Below are 20,569 nucleotides of genomic sequence, written 5' to 3' on the forward strand. Positions count from 1 at the left end.
GTGTCCAGTAAGAGGGGCTGGTTGCTGCAGGGGAGATGGTTTTGGTGAGACTTGGGACTGGAAGGGTTGTGGGGTCACCCTGCAAGCAGTAACTAGGCTGAAGGAAGCCAGGATGAGACCGTTATACTGTGCACATGCTGCTGGTGTCAGGGCTCTGAGACAAAGCTGCAAAGCAGAGAGGCATCCAGGGCTACAGGCAGGCATTGACAGAACCCCTTACTGGTCTGGGTGAACCCCAAAGCCTCACATTCTGGGGTCAGACAAAAGCCTGCCTGGCCTCTCTAGTAAATCAGAGCAGCTCCAGGGCTACTCTAACTTCTGTTCCACTTCCCATGGCCCCACATATCAGAGAATAATCATAGTGTAGTGCACTTTAGCTACGCCCATGATTCTCCTCCCATGCTAGGGATGGAGAGCTGAGCCATTACACCAGCTCTACATTGGTGTGTGAGGCCCATTGCACAGGGACAATCCCCGTGATACCATTTTCACCTCACTTGGGGTCCCTCTGTGCTGTCAGAGTGGCATAAAGTGGCCTCAGCATAACTGAAAACCAGAAGACCCAACATCTCATCTGATAAAACCTTATGTGAGCTCCTTTCCTTGATGCATGAATGCCAAGTAGTAACACATACTGCAGGAAATGGGGTCACAGAGAAGGAATCTGTTCTGAATGCTCCTTCCCAACAAGTATTGAAGAACACCCTGCTTGTGGATATGATATAGAGTAAGGAAAACTACTTCCGGCGTGGTGATGGGGAAAGGCTAACATTGTTATGTGAGTGAAGAAAGAATATTTTTGTGCAATAAACATGGGTGTCTGGAGTGGGAAAAGATGAGATTTTAAAAGGAGTCCAACCAAACCTGTTTTCAATTAAAACATCCCTGAGCCAATTGCTGTAATGGCTAGGGAAAGATCTCTTCTGTTATGCAACACACATGGTGGATCAGTTGCTAATTAATTTCAATTAGATGGTGATGAAGTTCCTTGGCTTATTGCCCTGTCATTTGCATTGCATTTTCCAATTGCATTCAGACATTAAATATTCTTACAGAAGGTAACTGCTCACAAGGGAATTTGCTTGTGCAAGATACACAATATATTTCAACGGACATCAGACTCAGCACACCAGCAGCCTAACAGTTGTCAATTTTTCTGTAGGCATCATGACATAGGAGCGTGTACTGGTCCTGGTCCATGGCTAGGAAGAGGTTATGATGCTGGTAGCCTAGGGTCCAGTTCATGCCAAAGTCCTGGACCTCACCGAACACTGACAAATACATAGCTGGAAACTAGTCTGGCTCACTTGTGTGTTAGTACAGTTAAAAGATATTAGAGTTATAAGAATGTGTTTAGAGTTATAAGAATGTTTGTAGAATGCTACATGAATTAATCCTACTTATAATATCTGTACCCCATGTTACAAGGTAGTGTTTAAATGTTTGCTTTGTAACTATAAAAATGTTAAGGCTGTAAATCCCTCATAGTCAGGAGAGAAGCATCAGGTATGAAATACTAGTTCACCACAAGAGATGTTCTCTCCTCCCAAACAAAAGAAGGTCTACAGCCATCAGACAAGCCATTGTGGACAGAAGACTTTGTTGTTTGCTTCCCCCACATACCTGAGGAGGGTAGTGCCCAAACCTTCGTCACATCACAGCTTGAATGCTGGGGTAAAGGAATAAAAATGCCTGTTAAGGAGAATTTGTTATTCCTATGCTGCTTGAAGTGTGTGTATTTCCAAGCATAAGCAAGGAGTCTCCAACTATTTTGCTTAGGTTATCCCTAAAGGATATACAGAGCCTGCTTACTATAGACATTTCTATTACCTTTTGAAACTCAACTCATTTGTGTGTATGTATGTTTACCCACTTTAACTTTGGAAATAACTCATTTCTTTTTTCCTACTTAATAAACCGTTAGTTCATCACTGGATTGTCTAGAAGTGTTGTCTTTGGTTTGAGAACTGAATACAGTTGACGTGGGGTAAGTGACTAGTCCTTTGGGACTGGGAGTAACTTGAATATGGTTGTGATCTGTGGTGTAAAGTGACCATCTAATTCTAGATCATACAATCAGTTTGGGGCTTTTGCCCTACTTCTTGACAGACTCCCCTGAGGTTGGCACTCACAGTCGTGAGCCACTCCCGACAGCATAACAGAGGTCATTAGAGACTTTGATAAAAACAGTTTAGGTGGAGTGCATGGATTTGAAGCTGGATTGGACAGGATCTAGGATGCAATTAGAGGAGAGGAACTCCAGAAAGAGACGGTAGACAATGAAACCAATCAATCATATTAGCGATAAAAGGAGGATTGGGGAGGTTGTGGATCAAGGGTGGCTTTTTTTTTTTTTAAAATGATGGGAGAGACTAAAGCAAGTTTGTATTGTGAGGGGTAAGAGTAAGTATGAGGGAGGTCAGAAGATGGGTCGGAATGGGGTCACTGGGGCAAGTGGAGAGGTTACAGGAGGAGAATAGCAGAAAAAAAAAAGTGTGTCCATGATTCAGAGAAGGAGCAGAGAACTATAGGAGGGGAAGAGGGAAGAGAAGGTGAGATGAGGGGAGGGGGAAAGTCAAGTCATATTTTGCCAATTTTTTCTAGGAAAAGTGCAAGATCCTGTGCAGAGACAGAAGTAGATGCAGGAAGAGGGTTTGAGGAGATCTGTGGCTGCTAAGACAGCCTGTTTGATATGTACGTTTGTTCTGACAACACAATAACTCTGGCTTTCGTCAATGCATCTGGACTGCTATTGCATTCTTTTCATTGTGTACAGACTCCACAAACAGAGCACAACTCCGACAGCAGTTGCCCTTAGGACACAGTATAAATGCAATGAGAGCAGGAAACACATGAAAACAACGGCAACAAAATCAGCTCGTGTTAGTTCAAAGGCAGTGCTCTTAGACCACAGTGTTCTGTGTCAATGAAAAGAAAAAATACCAAAGTTACATTACTATGCTATAGGCATCCCTGAGCCAAAAGAGTGTCCCTAGTTCACATATGCACATGAAGAAAAGTCCATCCTAATCCTTTTTCAAATACACCCATCCAGTGGCTTCTAAGAGTCACCTATTACTTGGTAAGTGCGTTACGGGGTCTTACCTCACAGACTTCTTAGGCCCAAATCTTTAATAAAAATTCTTGAAATTAGACGAAGGTTTCTAACCATTAGGGGTGTGAAGTTCTGGAACAGCCTTCCGAGGGAAGTAGTGGGGGCAAAAGACTTTTCTGGCTTTAAGACAAAGCTTGATAAGTATATGGAGGGGATGTTATGATAGGATCGTTAATTTGGGCAATTGATCTTGGATTACCACCAGATAGGTCTGCTCAATGGTCTGCGGGGAGATGTTGGATGGGATGGGAACTGAGTTACTGCAGAGAATTCCTTCTTGGGTGCTGGCTGGTGAGTCTTGCCCACATGCTCAGGGTTTAGCTGATCGCCATATTTGGGGTCGGGAAGGAATTTTCCTCCAGGGCGGATTGGCAGGGGCCCTGGAGGTTTTTCGCCTTCCCCTGCAGCGTGGGGCACGGGTCGCTTGCTGGTGGATTCTCTGCAGCTTGAGGTCTTCAAACCAATTTTGAGGATTTCAATAACTCGGTCCTGGGTTAGGGGTTGTTATAAAATTGGATGGGTGGGGTTCTGTGGCCTGCCTTGTGCAGGAGGTCAGACTAGATGATCATATTGGTCCCTTCTGACCTATGAGTCTATGAGTCTAAAAGGAAAGAAGAAAAGGGAACAAGTTGGGAATGTGTAAATGGCACAACATTCATTATTAGTATAAATAAGAAATTACTTATGTTCATGAGTCAATAGCCTCATGGAAATACTCTTAAATGTAGGAACTCTGGATTTGTTGAGGGCATTGACATGGAGAGATGAACAAAAATGTATGCCAAACACTGAACATTGAAAAACGAAACCTTGGGCTGTAGTAGTGCTTAATAGAGAGCAGGAGCTCAGCAGTAACAATGATGACTAGGGCAACAGCTTCTCAGACAGAGCTGTGATTCCCAGTTAGGGAGGTGGGGTATACAAAGCTAGCTTAGTTGATAATAAAAATCTGAAATTTTTACCCTAAGTCCCCTCATTGGCCCAAGAGAAAGAAAGATGCGCCCTGACAAATATCTAGGCCTGAGGACAGCTAGGATGTGGGAAACTCACCTACCAGACCCACATCAACAGGATATGAGAGAGTGCTGAGGAGGAAAAGTGCAGAACTTTCTAGACTAGATCTCTTCTGAGTGTTTGTTTTGAATCAGTTGATAGGGAAACAGAACAGCCATTTCATGACATCATCACAGAGGGGATCCTGTGGCTAGGAACACTTGTGCATTTTAGAGTGTTAAAGGCAAAATGCTGTTAGTCCTAGCAAGAGGTTAACATACTCTTGCTATGATTAAAGAACTAAACTCAGGGGCAGTAGACAGTGGATTATCTCCAGAAATGATGTCAGGAAACATGGTAGAAAGAGGATTTTTAAAAAATGTACTTAGTAGAGTTAATGGAAGAGATTTAAAACTAATATACATAGGCTGGAATTTTAGAAGTAATGTTAATAAATAAAGCAGGATTTGAAAGCAGAAAGGGGATTTCAGTGAGAAGATCAGTTGACTGTAAACAGAGGGAAGAGGTCTACACATATAGCAAAGGTATCAAGCTATATATATACCCTTCTTACCATATATAGCAGCAGAAAGATTCCAGACAAGTAACTGTAACCTTCACATGGGTGGGGAGTTTCACAACCTTATTCAAAGGGAGCATTCATTAGTGCCTTGACAGCACACACATGTGCCACAGAAGACTCACCTCAACTCTCTTAACCCAGCTGGAGGTATTCTTTTTTCAGAGAGGTTAAGTGCTGATTATTGCCTGCACATGCCTGAGCACTGTTCTATGGAAGGGCATGGATAATGGATTCAGAGAGCACTGACCTGTCTCACTCTCAGCCATGCTTAGCAACTGACCCAACTCCAGGGGCTAAAATCAGAGACAGATTGGGCCAGTATTTCACATAAATGTAGGGCCACATCACCTCTGAGCATATAGATTGGTGTGTGAGTGTTAATCTACCTCATTAACCTCACATGCCATAAAGTTAGGCTGCTGGCTGAAGAGGAAGAAGCTTAAAGCACTCTCCCTGGTGCAGGCAGTGTTAGAGCATCATCAGGCCAAGAACACTGAAGTCACAATAGCTCCAAGGTATCAGGTTGTTAAACTTATACTCTAATGGCCTTAGCAGAACCTCATTTTGGGTCACTGAGAAAAGCAAAGGAAGCCCAGACCTATTCTCAAATACACCATATGGATCTTGCCAAAATAAACAAGGCCTCAAGAGAGTGAACCAACTCTCCCACTCTGTCATGAGTGAGAAGCCTGCTGAAAACTGGTTTAGGAGGCGAGCTCATCTGTAAGTCAGAACCAATGAAAAAGAAGAGACCCTCTGTATGGAGAAGTATCCGCCCGAGAGGGAGGTCACAAAGATCATAATGAAGTGGTCAAATGAAAATAAGATAGTGTTGAAAGGACACTTTTGGAAGTGGATAAACCAGATTCATGTGAATAGTTCATTCCCGGCTAGAGATCCCTCTAAGGGTATGTCTACACTGCAATTAGACACCCGTGGCTGACACATGCCAGCTGACTCAGGCTTGTCAGCGTGGGCAAAGGACTGTTTAACTGCAGTGTAGACATATCAGTTCTAGCTACAGCCTAAGCACTGGACCCTCCCACCTTATAGGTTCCTCCAGCCTTAGCCCAAACATCTACACCACAATTAAACAGTCCAGTGAATCTGAGCCCCAGGAGCCTCAGTCAGCTGGCGTGGGCCATCCATGAGTGTCTAACGGCAGTATAGACGTATCCTAAGCCCAGCTCCTCAAAAGTATTTAGGCTTCTACCTCTCATTGAGGTCAATGAGTCAAGGGGAAGTAGGCACCTAAATACCACTGAGGATCCATTGAGAATAGGAGTTTGCTAGTCTCATCCCAATCCAAACTGGAAGGATGGCAGGAAATGGATTTACAGCAATAGAGACAGTCTTTTATCACTTTCTTTTTGGGAGCTCAGAGGACCAGTTTAAGGAAGAGGAGTGGGAAGAGAAGAAAAATGTTGAGTGGCCATGTCACTCCTATGCCCACTCTAAGTAATTAAAAACATAACAGTAATACAGACTCAAACAATGTGCCTCTGTGTACTGAGGGGCATGAATAAAAAGAGGCTGAAATGGGAATGTGGGATGAAACCAGAGAGGTAGGCTTCATTAGAGGAGAGCTCAAAGCATACCAACCTACACTGCCCAGCTCAGGCATTAGCTTCCAAGTAGGCAGGCACAGGAGTGGTGAGGAAAAGCCTGACCCCACCATGAGGAAACACACAAATTTAGGTGTGGGAGAATGTTTCCTGCTGATCTTCACATAATGAACTGTACCATATCCCTTGGGATAGGGAAGGTTCATGGTATAATAGGTGCCAGGAATAGGTTACAGCTCCTAAATGGGCTACTACTGGAACCACTGCCTTAAAATATCATCAGAGGCATTATACACACTTCAAAATTCCATGGCTGTCACATCATACCAGAATTTTCGATTCTCAGCTGCACAGATCCCTCAACAAGTTAACTGGGTTCTAATATAGTCCTATAGACCCAGACTTTGAGACATATCCCACAGAATCCCTGGGAATAGATATGAACTAGTGGACCACATGGTAAGTTATGACCCAAGACCATGGAAGTAACCAACAGAAATTATGGTGAAAACTTCAAATAGCTGTGATAGATACCTACATTTTCAAATGATTGTCCAAACCTCTCTCTCTTTTTTTTTAAAGACAAAAGTTAGAACTCTCCTGGAAACAGGCTTTCACACAATTTCTGTACAGCTAGCAATAGTATGAAAACAATGTTTGAACACTTCCTCAACAACAAATAACATGAGTTAATGTATAATTAAATCCTTTCAAAGCATGCCGGTTCAGATTGGCTCTTGTTTTGTCTGAACTCTCTCTGAGCCTTACCCTTAAGGTTAAGAAAAGGGGAAGAATTATAGAGGAAGATTTTATGTGGAAATGCCGTATCAGATGCTGTTGAGCCCTCACTCTCTCTCAGTTCCTGGAGGATCCTCTCTCCATTCAGCAACAAGGATGTGATCTCACTCTTTTAGACCTTTCTGCACAAATTAACATGCCCGGTGGTCCTTAAACAAAAGGAATGAAACATACCCAGGATTCAGTGCAGAAATGTGTGCTCACATTTTTTGTACACTATCAGGATCACAGAGAATCATAGAACATTAGGGTTGGAAGAGACCTCAGGAGGACATCTAGTCCAATCCCCTGCTCAAAGCAGGACCAACCCCACCTAAATCATCCCAGCCATGGCTTTGGTAAACTGGGCCTTAAAAACGTCTAAGGATGGAGATTCCACCACCTCCCTAGGTAACACATTCCAGTGCCTCACCATCCTCCTAGTGAAATAGTTTTTCTTAGACCGCCCCCACTGCATCTTGAGACCATTGCTCCTTGTTCTGTTATCTGCCACCACTGAGAACAGCCTAGCTCCATCCTCTTTGGAACTCCAAAGGTAGTTGACGGCTGTTATCAAATCCCACCTCACTCTTCTCTTCTACAGATTAAACAAGCCCAGTTCCCTCAGCCTCTCTTCATAAGTCATGTGCCCCAGCCCCCTAATCATTTTTGTTGCCCTCTGCTGGACTCTCTCCAATTTGTTCACATCCTTTCTGTAGTGGGGGCCCCAAAACTGAATGCAATACTCCAGCTGTGGCCTCATCAGTGCCGAACAGAGGGGAATAGTCACTTCCCTTGATCTGCTAGCAATGTTCCTACTAATGCAGCCCAATATGCCGTTAGCCTTCTTGGCAACAAGGGCACACTGTTGACTCATATCCAGCTTCTCGTCCACTGTAAACAGATTCTGCTCATAGTTGGGAATTGGGGATCACTGGCAGTTGAGGTAGAATCTGAATTTGGTTTTCTGAAATGCTTTTTGTCAGTGAATTAGCTACCAAGAGATCATTTTGGCAGGCAGCAGCCCATGTGTGCTCAGTAATGGTTCTCAGGAAGAAATTAAAATTGGTTGCACATGAGCAGTAGTAGTGGACAGGAAACTGAGACTATCCCTTGGTCTGTCCAGAGGACCATGGCATCTTTCCCCTAGTTAACAATCATTGAGTGGGCTTTAATCTCAATTAGTAGCTGTGGCTACTGTGTGCCCTTAGCAAGGGAACTACACTCCAACTGGAAGAGAAATCCCAAGGATTAAAAATAAATTGTCTCACCCACTGCCAAGTACAGGAGCATAATCCAATGGTGGGAGTAGGAGTAATAATACTTCTCTCTCTCAACTGCAACACTGAGTTTGTTTATACCCTGCACCCACAGCCAATTCACACCTCTCTCAGGTAATTACACTTTGGCCAGGACCCAGTCACATCCACCTAAGAGAAGTAATGGGAATTTGTCCCATCTGCAAATCAGTTCATTTTTTTCCCCATGTTGAGTAGACCTGAAGGATTTTTAAAGTAATTAATAGGAAAAACCTTGGATTAGAAATCTCAAGGGAAGTTAGTTCGTGAATGTGAGGAATTCTAGGAGAGGTCCTATATATGCACACATTTTTACTCATAAGTCTTGTTAGTTAGCAGCTATAAGTTTGATGACAAAGTTCATTTTGAAATATTTTTGAATAGTCATAAAAATTTAAGGACAATCCCATCAATTTATCAGGTACTTAGAACTGTGCCTACATTTTCATGTATATTTTGAGCACACTGGCAGTCATCAATAGTAAATATACCTCTACCTTGATATAACACCATCCGATATAACACAAATTTGGATATAACGCAGGAAAGCAGTGGTTCGGGGGAGGCGGGGCTGTGCACTCCAACAGATCAAATCAAGTTCGATATAATGCGGTTTCACCTATAATGCAGTAAGATTTTTTGGCTCCCGGGGACAGCATTATATGGAGGTAGAGGTGTAATTGAGATGGCACAAACCAGAACACTGGGTCCTAACCCACTGTACTTTGGGGATCTCCGATCCAGATCTGTATTTGAACGCAGTAGCTCACCCCAATCTTTAGTAATGATTCTAACAAATCATTTGACTTGTGTGTGACTTAGCAGCTACAGAGGCTTGAACAAGGTCACATACAAACTGGGAGGGTACAAGTACTGAAATAATACAGGATGTTACAGGTCAGGGTTGAGGTGTATTTGAGAGTTATAGATGGGCCTAGAAATAGATTGGAAGGAAGTGCATTGAAAGAGCCGTGTAAGGCCAGAAGACTGGAATATCATGAGGTTTTCCAAGTCATGAGTGAGGTGCATTACTTGGCTGTGTTAGGGCTCAAGTCTAGAGTAGCAGGGTGATCCAGATCAGGACTGAGGTTCATTGGAAGATTTCCAAAGTGATGAAGAGAGAGAAGGAGAAGAAGAATCTGCAAAGAGAAAAGGATGGGATACTGGAAATACACCAAGTAAACGGTGAACCTTTTAAAGGTACAGACAAATTCAACTGGAGTTTGTCTCCTAACATAAATAGTTACACATACCAGAAGCAAGTGTTGCAACATAAATGTGTTGGAAAGAATTTCAGTCCTCAGAAAAGTGTACAGAATACTACCCAGCACAGGCCTAACTACAGCAGCTAAACTCTGCCATGTCAACTGAAGAGAGTCGCAGTACAGAGAACTAACTTATTTCTATGTTTGATAGTGGGAAGAGTGGTGGTTTGGTGAATTAGGAGGAGAAGGACTTTCCCTGAGTACAGTGCAAGGAGGAAAAAGGCACCAGACATAGTAGTGGGTGAACAAGATAAATTGGCCATCACAGGTGGAGTAGAGGGCTGAGACAATAGAAGATCATTTTTTTAAATTATACATAAGCCCTATTAGGGCGCTGCACTGTCAACATTTAATAATTGTAATAACTGACAAAAACATCAAGACAAAATATTAGAATAAGCAGAAACCATGTTGGATTAATCAGGGTCTGGTATGGCACTGATAGCATTAGGTGCTCACTCAATGTACTCCCTCTGCTGTGTCTGATGCTGAATCAACTAAATCTTACTTTTAAAGGCTGAAATGTGTTTGAATGGTTGCAGGGCAGGGATTTTGTATTTCAGATAGGAAAAGTCAGCTTTAAAAATAAAATTATGAATATTCTGGAGTTTGCAGTGGCCACAGTGACAGGAAAACAGTTTCAAAGCATTGAACCTGAGTGGATCACAGCCCACTGCTGGTTAATGCCAGCATTTTAAAAGAAAGACATCAGGAGTCTTAGGCAACAATCACAGAACTGAGTGTCATTTATAGTTCTATGTATTAGCAACACATTCCAGCGACTGACAAAATGTGTAGCAAGGACAGGGAACACACTCTCCCTTAGATCCTGTGACATATTGGAATGGAGCTGCCTGGGGACTGCAGCAGGTGAAGTGTCACTATATTTTGGACAAGTTTTCCAGCAGGAGAAGAGACCAGAGCATGACTGCACCTACTAAAGAAAAGTTTGCTCCTCATCCTTCTGAAGGCCTCTCTCTCTTTCTCACCCCTCCCCCCCCAATGAGGCAATAAGCCTGGACTAAGGCTCTGTTCAGTGCTGCCCTTGCCTACAGCCCTCTCTTCTCATTTGTGCTGTGGCTATAAGTTCCTCAGATTTCCTCTCCTTTGCACTAGGTCCCCTACCTGTAGCTCAGGAATATAACATACATTTCTGCTATTAACATAGAGCCAGTCTGGGGACTAGCCCAAGGCTCAGCAGGAACCTGGAAGCAAGTTTAATTCACATCTGACCCTTGGCAACTCCTTTGCTGGGCTTGGTTCTCTACAGTAGGCACGGGCTACTGCTGCTCTCCCGAAGAAGCTCCGCAGGCAATGAACATGTCAGGTAAGCATTCAGTAGGGGTATGGTGTCAGTGGCCAAAGTGTGCCTTGTTCCAGATCCCGCTGCCTGTCCCTTCTCCCCCGAGAAAGTGCTAAGAGCCTCTGAGCAACATGTTTACCAAGTGGATCTGAAACAGACTGAATGAAAACATTTTAGCTTGGATGCCCTAATTATCCATTAATTGAACTGATTTTCTTCTATCGTGGGTTGTTTTCAGCTGGAATTACCTTAATTCTGAGGGGTCTTTATAAAAAGAATGATATTCATTTAGTTTCTTCCACTCGAGAATCTCCGAGTACTTAACAAATATTAACAAGCTAACTGACACTTCTGTGCAGTAGGTCAGTATCATCACCATTTTAACAGATGGAGAAACTGGGGTACAGAGACATTTGTCCAAGATCACACAGCAGGTCAGCATCGGAACTAAGACTGGAACTCACGTCTCCTAATCCTATGCTGAATGCACCTAGAGCACAGCTCTACATCTCTTCTGGATAAGTTGTCGGAACAGCTTAGCACCCACAACTCCCAGTGAGGTCTCTTAGAGCTAGAAATGCTCAGCATTAGTGAAAAAATCAGGTCCTGTATGTTATTTTTTCTGTCTGATAAAGGAGGATAATAATATTTGCCCACTCCTCTGGAGTACCCACCCCACAGATGTTTTGTTAAATCAAAATAAGGTGTTCAGTTTACAAACAGGCCAGTCTCAAGCTTGTCATCATCTAGAACTTAAGAATCACATTACTGCCAACCTCAAGTATTCCAAAATCACGAGGCAGGACCCACAAAAATCCCAAGATTGCTTTAAAAACACGATTCAAAAATATATATTTGCGGGGTTTTGTTTGCCATCTGGGTTTTAAGCCTTTAGAGATTTTACATTTTCAAGCTTTTTTCCACTTCCGTGAGTACTAAAACCTTACTTTTTAAAATTAAAGCAGGGAGTTTTATGTAATCTCATGACTGGAGGGGCTGAAGCTTTAAGACAAATGAAAAATATTGTGAGACTTGGCAACACGGAGATTGTCTCAAATTTGCAACTTCCTGAGGTTCAGGGTGATACAAATGTAAACATTCATACCTTAAAATACTATTAAACCAATTTTCTTCAAATCTGGTTTTTTTAACTGAGACTTTAAAATCAAGACAAGTTAACTGTCTGTATGCAAGCTTCTAGAAGAAATAGCATCTGTATCTTAATATATTGCATTGGTGGGAATGTAAGCTTTGGGGGACAGAGATCTAAAGCGAACAAGTGTGAGAAAAGCCTGTACTGTACTCATGGAATCAAAGTCTATTGATAACCCCATGCCAAAATTTTAGATCTATTTAGATAAATTTGAGAGTGGTGAAAACCTCCCTCAGCAGACATGAGGAAGCAAGGGCGGGACAGGGGATACCTGATGGTTTGGTTTGGTGGGAGTCAGTGTTCTCCCACTTTCCCAGTTGGGAGCTTCCATTAGGCCTCTTCCCCTTCTAGCTGTGGTTTCTCCCTCCCAGGGCTTCCTCTGGGTTGCTTCATGCTGCATCCCTTTCCCCTAGCCCTTAGCTAGTCTGTGCCCATCTCTATCTTCCTTCCCCACCTGTCCCATATCCCCTTTGCCTGTCCCATCTCATCCTGTCCTAACTTGGTGTGGTATGGATTTTTCAAAACAAAATAATAAAACATGCCATTTTAATTACAAACAAGTGGTTCTACTATGTGGGGTGTGGGGTGCAGATGTGCTGAACTGTCCCTCCCTGCATGAAATATTGGATCTAGTAAGACAACATTACTGTCAGTAAAATAGGTGTTTAAAATATAAATCCAGATTATAAGGGATTTATCTATGCAGTTGCATATAGGAAAATGCACGAACAACCATGATGAATGTGAAGTAAGTGACAGACATCTAACTGGACTTTTTCTTGAACATTATTTTATCAGATGTCAGTGGCAATAACTGTACGGACAAATTAGATTAATAAATGGGCACACAATTTTGTGCATTCTCTTCTGAAAACCTGGTCCATGTTTCTTACAGCCAGAGTACTGTGCACAGCTACAGGAATATAATAGTTACATCACCACATGAAAAGAATAGAATTTGAAAAATGAAAAAATAATTAGACTCAGGGATTCAAAAAGAGGCTCTACTCACTTTTGAAAACAATCTCATTTTGCCCATTCTCTTGCCAAAGCTGCTCTTTTAGAAAGGCAAAGTGACATTAAATGCTCTTAATCTTGGTGTGCAGGGGAACAAGAGGTTGGGATAGTTCAGATTCAAAGTGTTAGGCGCTTATTAATCTTGCAGGCAGGACTAGACCTCTCACAAAATTTCCACTGGGCCTGTCCAGCATCTGGAAATACAGCAGCATGTAGAAGTGAAAAGAAAAATTCAAAGTTTTCAGATCTCTGGGATGGTTGAGTTCAGGCTTAATGTGTATTTTGAACAAGGGCTCAGGATAAGGGAAACTTTTTAATGCATCCTAACCACTTTGCTCGTCTCTAATTTGGAGGCAAACCCAAGGCCACTGGGGGAAATACTATTGCCTAGCGAGGTTGCCTAGGAACGTTGTGGAATCTCCATCACTGGAGATTTTTAAGAGCAGGTTAAATAAACACCTGTGAGGGATTGTCTAGGTAATACTTAGTCCTGCCTTGAGTTGAGGGGACTGGACTAGATGAGCTCTCGAGGTCCCTTCCAGTACTATGATTCTATTTGGGTCCAGACAGAGAGGAGAAAGTCCATGCAGAAGGACTCTGCACAAGCTCCATGGCAGCTCTCAGTGCATGGGGAAGTAGTGTGATCAGCAGTGGTGCAACAATTTAAAAAAAAAAGGGGGGGTGAGGGGAGAGAGAAGGCAGGGGAACAGATCCCCTTATTCCCCTCCCATCCCATAGTTGTATCCATAGTGCACAGGTTGGGGAAGTGATAGGGGTTGTCCCATGTGTCTGTGCACTGTATGGAGTCACTAGCCCTCCAGGTAGGGTGGAAGAACCTGCAATTCCCCCATATTTTGTAGTGGAAATAAGGGCCCAGGTGCACAACACTTTTACAGGCTGAAGTTGAGCCTTCTAATCCTTTTGAACTCTTATCTGAGTGCACAGCCCAGTGATGTGGCCTATCCACTTTTTCGGAGGGTTTGGCCCTTGGAGCATGTGATGGGATTTAATGTCATTGCAACTAACCCCCAAGAGATCATATACAGCAGGAATGGCCAACCTGAGCCTGTGGCAGAGCCCGGGATTGATCAGTGAGCATCCACTGGCACACTGGGGCTGGAGCTACCGGCGCCAACTTTCCAGAGTCGATGCCTATACAAGGAGCCACATATTAACTTCTGAAAAGCCGCAGGTGGCTCTGGAGCCACAGGATGGCCACCCTGATGTACAAAGTAAGGGGTATGGGAAGTTCTTGAATACAATATTGTGACGAACTAGGAATGTTTTTAATGTTTTCTCTGAATACTGTGTTGGTACCTCAGTGTCCCCATGGCAGTTCTTAAGTATCTGGCAGAGCAAAGGGCCAGTGCACCTAAATGCCTGACCCTCTGTGTCCTAGCAACTGATGGCCTGGGCCCCTTCTCTGCAAAGGTGCCAACTGAAGGTGTTGGAGACAAAGAGATCAGGTGACCTCCTGGCCCGGGAGAGGAACTGAGCAGAGAGGAGGGGTTGGACGGGATTGTTAGTCTGGAGCAGGCTGGGGCCGAGAAGTGAAGTGCAGACGTGGGGGTCTGGCTCACTGCCCCCCACAATGGACCCAGCCGAGGGGTCTGGTTCGCTGTATCTACAAGCTCTGTTTTAGACCCTGTTCCTGTCATCGAATGAACCTCTGTTTTATTGGCTGGCTGAGAGTCACATCTGTCTGCAAAGTGGGGGTGCAGGACCCTGTGGCATCCCCAAGACCCCACTGGGATGGGCTCACTGTGGGAAGCACACGGAGGGGCAGAGGATGCTGAATGCTCCAAGGAGAGACCCAGGAGATGAAGATGTGTGAGCTTCTTGCCCTGAACAAATCTGCTCCAAGGTAGAAGAGGCTCCCCAAAGTCCTGACTGGCTTTGTGGGGAGCAGTTCCAGAGCATCGCCCGGGCTCTCTATGACAAATATATAATGCACATTAGCCCAAAGCACTATAGCTTTTTGACACAACATAAAATAAACACATTTAAAATAGCAAGATGTGGATAGTAAACTTTACCACAAGATCAAATGGTTAAAGAGTTTCCAAGGAAATCAACGGTGCCCTCTAAAGGAAACTAGTATGTTATACAGGACTCTTGACAGATATTGTTCCTACTGTCAAGATACTGTACAGCCCATAAACTAATACTGAAAAAGAGACTCCATTATGGAAAATTATTCCAGATTGTTCTGTTTAAAATTAGCATCCTCAAAAGAACCTGATCTATGAAAAATCATTTAGATAATTGGTGTGTAAAATATAGACTATTCACTCTTCATCCAAATCTGAGAAAATATCTGAGCTCTACATCGGTTTTGTTAAAAGATTATTGGTTAGGTAATAAAAGATTCCTACCCCAAGCTATCCAGCATTTTTGTCATGAAAGATCATTTAAATACTTAATTATGACATAGGAAAACTGCAATATTTTCAACCTAAAGGACTACACCCATGAAGCATTGTTAGGCCCTTCCTTTGTACGACATCTATCATAAAGCTGTATCCCAGAGCTAGATAATACATAACTTGTATGAGGTATAAATAGATTGCGTATCATAATATACCAGCCTCAGAAAGAATAAGGGATGAATGAATACATACTAATCTAATCATTTATTTATAACTATTTTGTCTCTTTTGTCTCAAAAGGAACAGTTCTGACATAACAAAAGGCTGCAGTTACTTTACAATGCATTAATAGACTTCAGCATATTTTCTTTTGAGAAATGTCACTTAAGGTATCATAGACCCCAACTACACAGTTTGTTTTTAAGCAGAACTCTCCATTAACTTCAGTTGCAATTCTGCTTGAAAAATTGATAGAATGATGTACACTTACATTAACAGGTTTTAAAAGTACTCCTATATGTATACTTAAGGGCCTGTTCCCCAGAGGTGTGAGCTGTCGTTGATTCCATTTGCCAAATTGCAGACACTGGGCCAAATCCTTGAAATACACTGTTGACCACAAAAGTAGTAGTCAACAGTGTATTTACTCCACCAAAGCAGCACTAATGAGCATGTATATTCATTTTAGCAGGAGTCTTACAAATAGCTCTGCTACTCATACAGATTATTCTTCTCCTGATCTCAGTAGGAGCTATGGTGGGTGCTGCTGAGGCCAATTATTTTGGTATAGAGGGCCTGATCCAATCCCCAGTGGGGAGTCCTTCCACAGACTTAGACAGGGCTTGCATCAGGTCTGGATTTTGGTGTCTAATTTATGTACTGATCTTTGGAAATATGGATTTCTGAAAGAGACAGAATAGTTAAAAAGAAAGCAAAAAGAACTTCAACACTTACAAAAGTTTATAAAATTTAAAACACTTTGACTAAGATGTATTTTTAATGTTGTTTTAGTAACCTGTGCCCTTTTGATATTCCCCTGACTGCTGGTATAGAATCATCAAGATGACGTTTATCAGCTAAAGTGGCATACTGCTCAAAGCAAGGTTAGACCCTGTGCCAGCGTAACTAGATATGGTTTATCAATCTCAACAAATTAAAAGAGTTATGGCTTTTAGAAAACAGTGGTTAGAAATAGTAAGGCATTATTAGGGAGATATGCCATATCAATTTTAATATGAAATCTCTACCTGCAAAAAATTGGGATGTATTTTATAATTATAGTACTTATTATCTGCTAAAGAGTCTGGTTTGCTTTAAGTACTGATAAATGCATACTGTTTTCATGCATGCTTTTTCTTAAGAAGCTTCCCTCCTCTAGAGGCAATACTGCAAATTGCTGTTATTATGGGATTTAAGATTGGTTGAATGAATTCCCCATTGGGATATAGGATATATTTTCACAGGAAAGCAAGTTCTCCAGTGGATGGAACTCTGGACTAGGAATCAGGAGGGTTCTATTCCCACATTTCACTATGAGGTAAGTCATTGCACCGCTCTGTGCTTCAAAATAGCCTGCAGTGAAATGGGGAAATCATTTACCAAGCACTTGGAGATGAAACAGGCTCTATAAAACCCAAGTATTATGATTTATTTAAAGTTGTGGTGACCTTGGGACAGATTATTTAGGTATGGAAAATACGTCCCCAGCATACAATCATTAAAGCAGCAAAATTTGAAGCCAAAGTGACAATTGTCAGTCAAATAAAAACTCCTCTGAAAGGGCCTAAACCTGAAGTCCTGGAAGTTAGACCCATCCCTACTCAGCCAATTTCGCCTCAGTTGTGCACTCATTTAAGTCATTTGAGAGTTTGGATCCTGGCGGTTGTTATATGGTGATAGGAAGCTTAGACACTTGCCAATCCAGACACAATTTTTGCACACTCAGAACTAACAATTAGCTGATCTCTAATGAAGAACAGCAACTGTAATATGTCCTCGTGTGAAATTATGAGGCTGATTATTAAGCAAACATAGTGCCACCAGTTTTTCTGAAATTTACAGAACACCACATCATCAATCCCCCCCCAAGCCTTACAATATAACATAGATGAGAAGAAGCACAGCAAAACAAAACTGGGAGGGTGAGGGTGTAGAGAGCTTAATGGTGAGGAAATAAACATAAGAGGCATTTAGGGATAAAGTTAATTTTAAGGAGGAATATGAAGCAGAGTATGACCCAAAGAGAGGACTGGATTCTCCACTCCATTAAGATCACTTTCTGCTGAGCAAGTAGGACAAAATGGCCGGCACAAGGGGATGGAGCCGGTATGTCAGTGGTCTTTGAGGGGCAGAACATAGGTATAGTGAAGCAGAGTTTCACTACATCTCCACAGACCTTAGGTCAGTGGCAGAAGTTGGCGTAGGCTCCCTCCTGCTCTAGTGTATCCTGGGGGTAGGTAGACACAGTTCAGAGAAACTCAACCACTTCTCTACAGCTGCTCCTCTCTACTATATCCAAACACAGCTTGGCTACAGTGAAGAACTGGGAACAGCCTCTTCCTATTGCAAACAAGGACTACTGCTCATCAGATAAGTTACCATAATTTTTGCTGCTATATTTGCAAAAATGTGAGCTGAATAGCATACCAAAAATGGGCAAAACTAGTTTGAAGTTAACCTGTAGATTGCTCTAAATGTAAATAGCTGAGCTATGTTGGCACAAAACAATATATAGAAGCATTTCTTATGCAAACTGGGTTTGCAGTTAATCAAGTGAATTGTAACTTTAAGAGTATCCTAGCAACTTCCCAACAGCCCGGGAAAGTCCAAGCTGACAATGTACACTGATGTGATTGTTCTATTCGTGCAGTCATCAAAACTTTGCAGTTAATCAAGAAGATAATTTGAAACATGAAACCGAGTTAAATTTGAGCTAACAAACGGGAATTTTATGTGAATTACATCACCAGGCCACTTGTTATGGTCAAAGCCATCATCCCAGGACAGGAACAGGTCGGAACAGCACAAAGTGAAGGTCAGATAATTCTGGCAACAAAACCTACCATTATAAAAACAGAACAATTGTACTGTGTAAAACTCTGTGATTCCACATTGCCAGCTCTCCATTTTAGAACTTTGCTGCAGAATATGAGAGTAATTTTTAAAATTTATTACTTTTTGAACACAGGATGACTCAAGCCACACACTGAAAGACAGGTACCACCAAGACCTATCTGAAATTATAGAAGAATCATAGACGATTAGGGTTGGAAGAGACCTCAGGAGGTCATCTAGTCCAACCCTCCTGTTCAAAGCAGAACCAATCCCCAACTAAATCATCCCAGCCAGGGCTTTGTCAAGCCAGGCCTTAAAAACCTCTAAGGATGGAGATTCCACTACCTTCCTAGGTAACCCATTCCAGTGCTTCACCATCCTCCTAGTGAAATTGTGTTTCCTAATATCCAACCTAGACCTCTCCCACTGCAACTTGAGGCCATTGCTCCTTGTTCTGTCATCTGCCACCACTGAGAACAGCCAAGCTCCATCCTCTTTGGAACCCCCCTTCAGATAGTTGAAGGCTGCTATCAAATCCCCCCTCACTCTTCTCTTCTGCAGACTAAACAAGCCCAGTTCCCTCAGTCTCTCCTCATAAATCATGTGCCCCAGCCCCCTGATCATTTTCATTACCCTCCACTGGACTCTCTCCAATTTGTCCACAATCATTTACATTGTGTGTTTATCTCTGTATTGTTTTTTGTCTGTTTAAAAAAAGGCTATCTCCTGTCCTACTAACAACTTACACTGATACCGTGTTTTTTATCCCCAAATATATCAAAATGCTTTACAAACTTAAAATAAAATGAAGAGCAATCACATCACCACCACTGAAATGCAGCCATCTCTAAAGTGCCACCCAGTTTCTGCTTAGGACAGCACAGCAACATTACGCAGTAGATGAACCATGAAGGGAGGATGAGAATGAGAACCACTGGTGCACAATATTATGTTCCATAAAGCCCTTCTACAGACCCTGCAGAGCTGTTTCTGTTACAGAAGTAGATCATATGATAACAAACAATGATAGTTATTGCTTGGTGGTAGCCAGGGCACCTTTTAGGATTTTCAGAGACATTTTTGGTCAATTTAAAATAAAAGCCCTCTCTGCACCCTTAGTAGCTGCTTCCTATCTTTCAACTGTAATCAAATCTGTTTGCAGGTAACACTAAAATTGGAAGGTGTAGCAAGGAACTGTAGCTACGAAGTAGGCAGGAAGAAGGAGGAAAATGTTATTAAGCAACTCACTTTAGTGTACTGGGTACAGTATTTTCATCTTCTTAAAACAGATGTAAAATACTTTTTAGTGTAATTAAGCACGAGTTTTGTCGCAGAATAGAGAGGGGAATGTCTACAAAAGGTTCACAATCTTAAGAAGTGATCTCCAACATGAAAAGGAACCATGGATATCCAACTGAAATGGCAGGCAAATTCAGTTCAGCAGCATATTATTACAGGCTTAGAATTGGCCAAGGATTAGCAAAAAGTTCCATATGCTCTTTAATGCTCACAGCAGTTACATCATTGTTTTAGGTCTCAGTTGTAAACCAACATCTGCAGCACAGTGCCTTCTGACAGCATGCAGATACCATCAGTACTCACCTAGAGGTAAGAGACACTCCTATTCACTCTCCAACACCATTTCTTACAACTCCCATCCAACTACTGAGAAGAACCAACTCTCATAAGATCTGACATGATTCCAATGCATACACAATGGAATGTTATTCAAGACAGAAACTGACTACCTCTATCAGCCAATTAGAATTTTCCTGACATTGTGAGCAGCTGCATAAATGGATGCGCAAACTAAAGGCCTGATCCTACACCATTAAAGTCAATGGAGCAGATTTGGGCCCTAAGATAGTTGGTTAGTGAGAAGGAAATCAAGCATGGTCTAGCTCTGTGAGTAATTTACTTTCTGAATGGGAAATGAAAAAAATAGTTATTTCATAACTCAATACCAGATTCTGTTTTCAAAAAAGTTACCCTGCACAGAGAATTCTTCATATAGGTCCTGATCCAAAGCTCACTGAAATAATAGGAATCTTTCCCTGGATTTCAATGTAAATTTTGA

Source organism: Gopherus evgoodei, chromosome 3 (assembly GCF_007399415.2).
Source record: "Gopherus evgoodei ecotype Sinaloan lineage chromosome 3, rGopEvg1_v1.p, whole genome shotgun sequence".
NCBI classification, from domain to species: domain Eukaryota; kingdom Metazoa; phylum Chordata; order Testudines; family Testudinidae; genus Gopherus; species Gopherus evgoodei.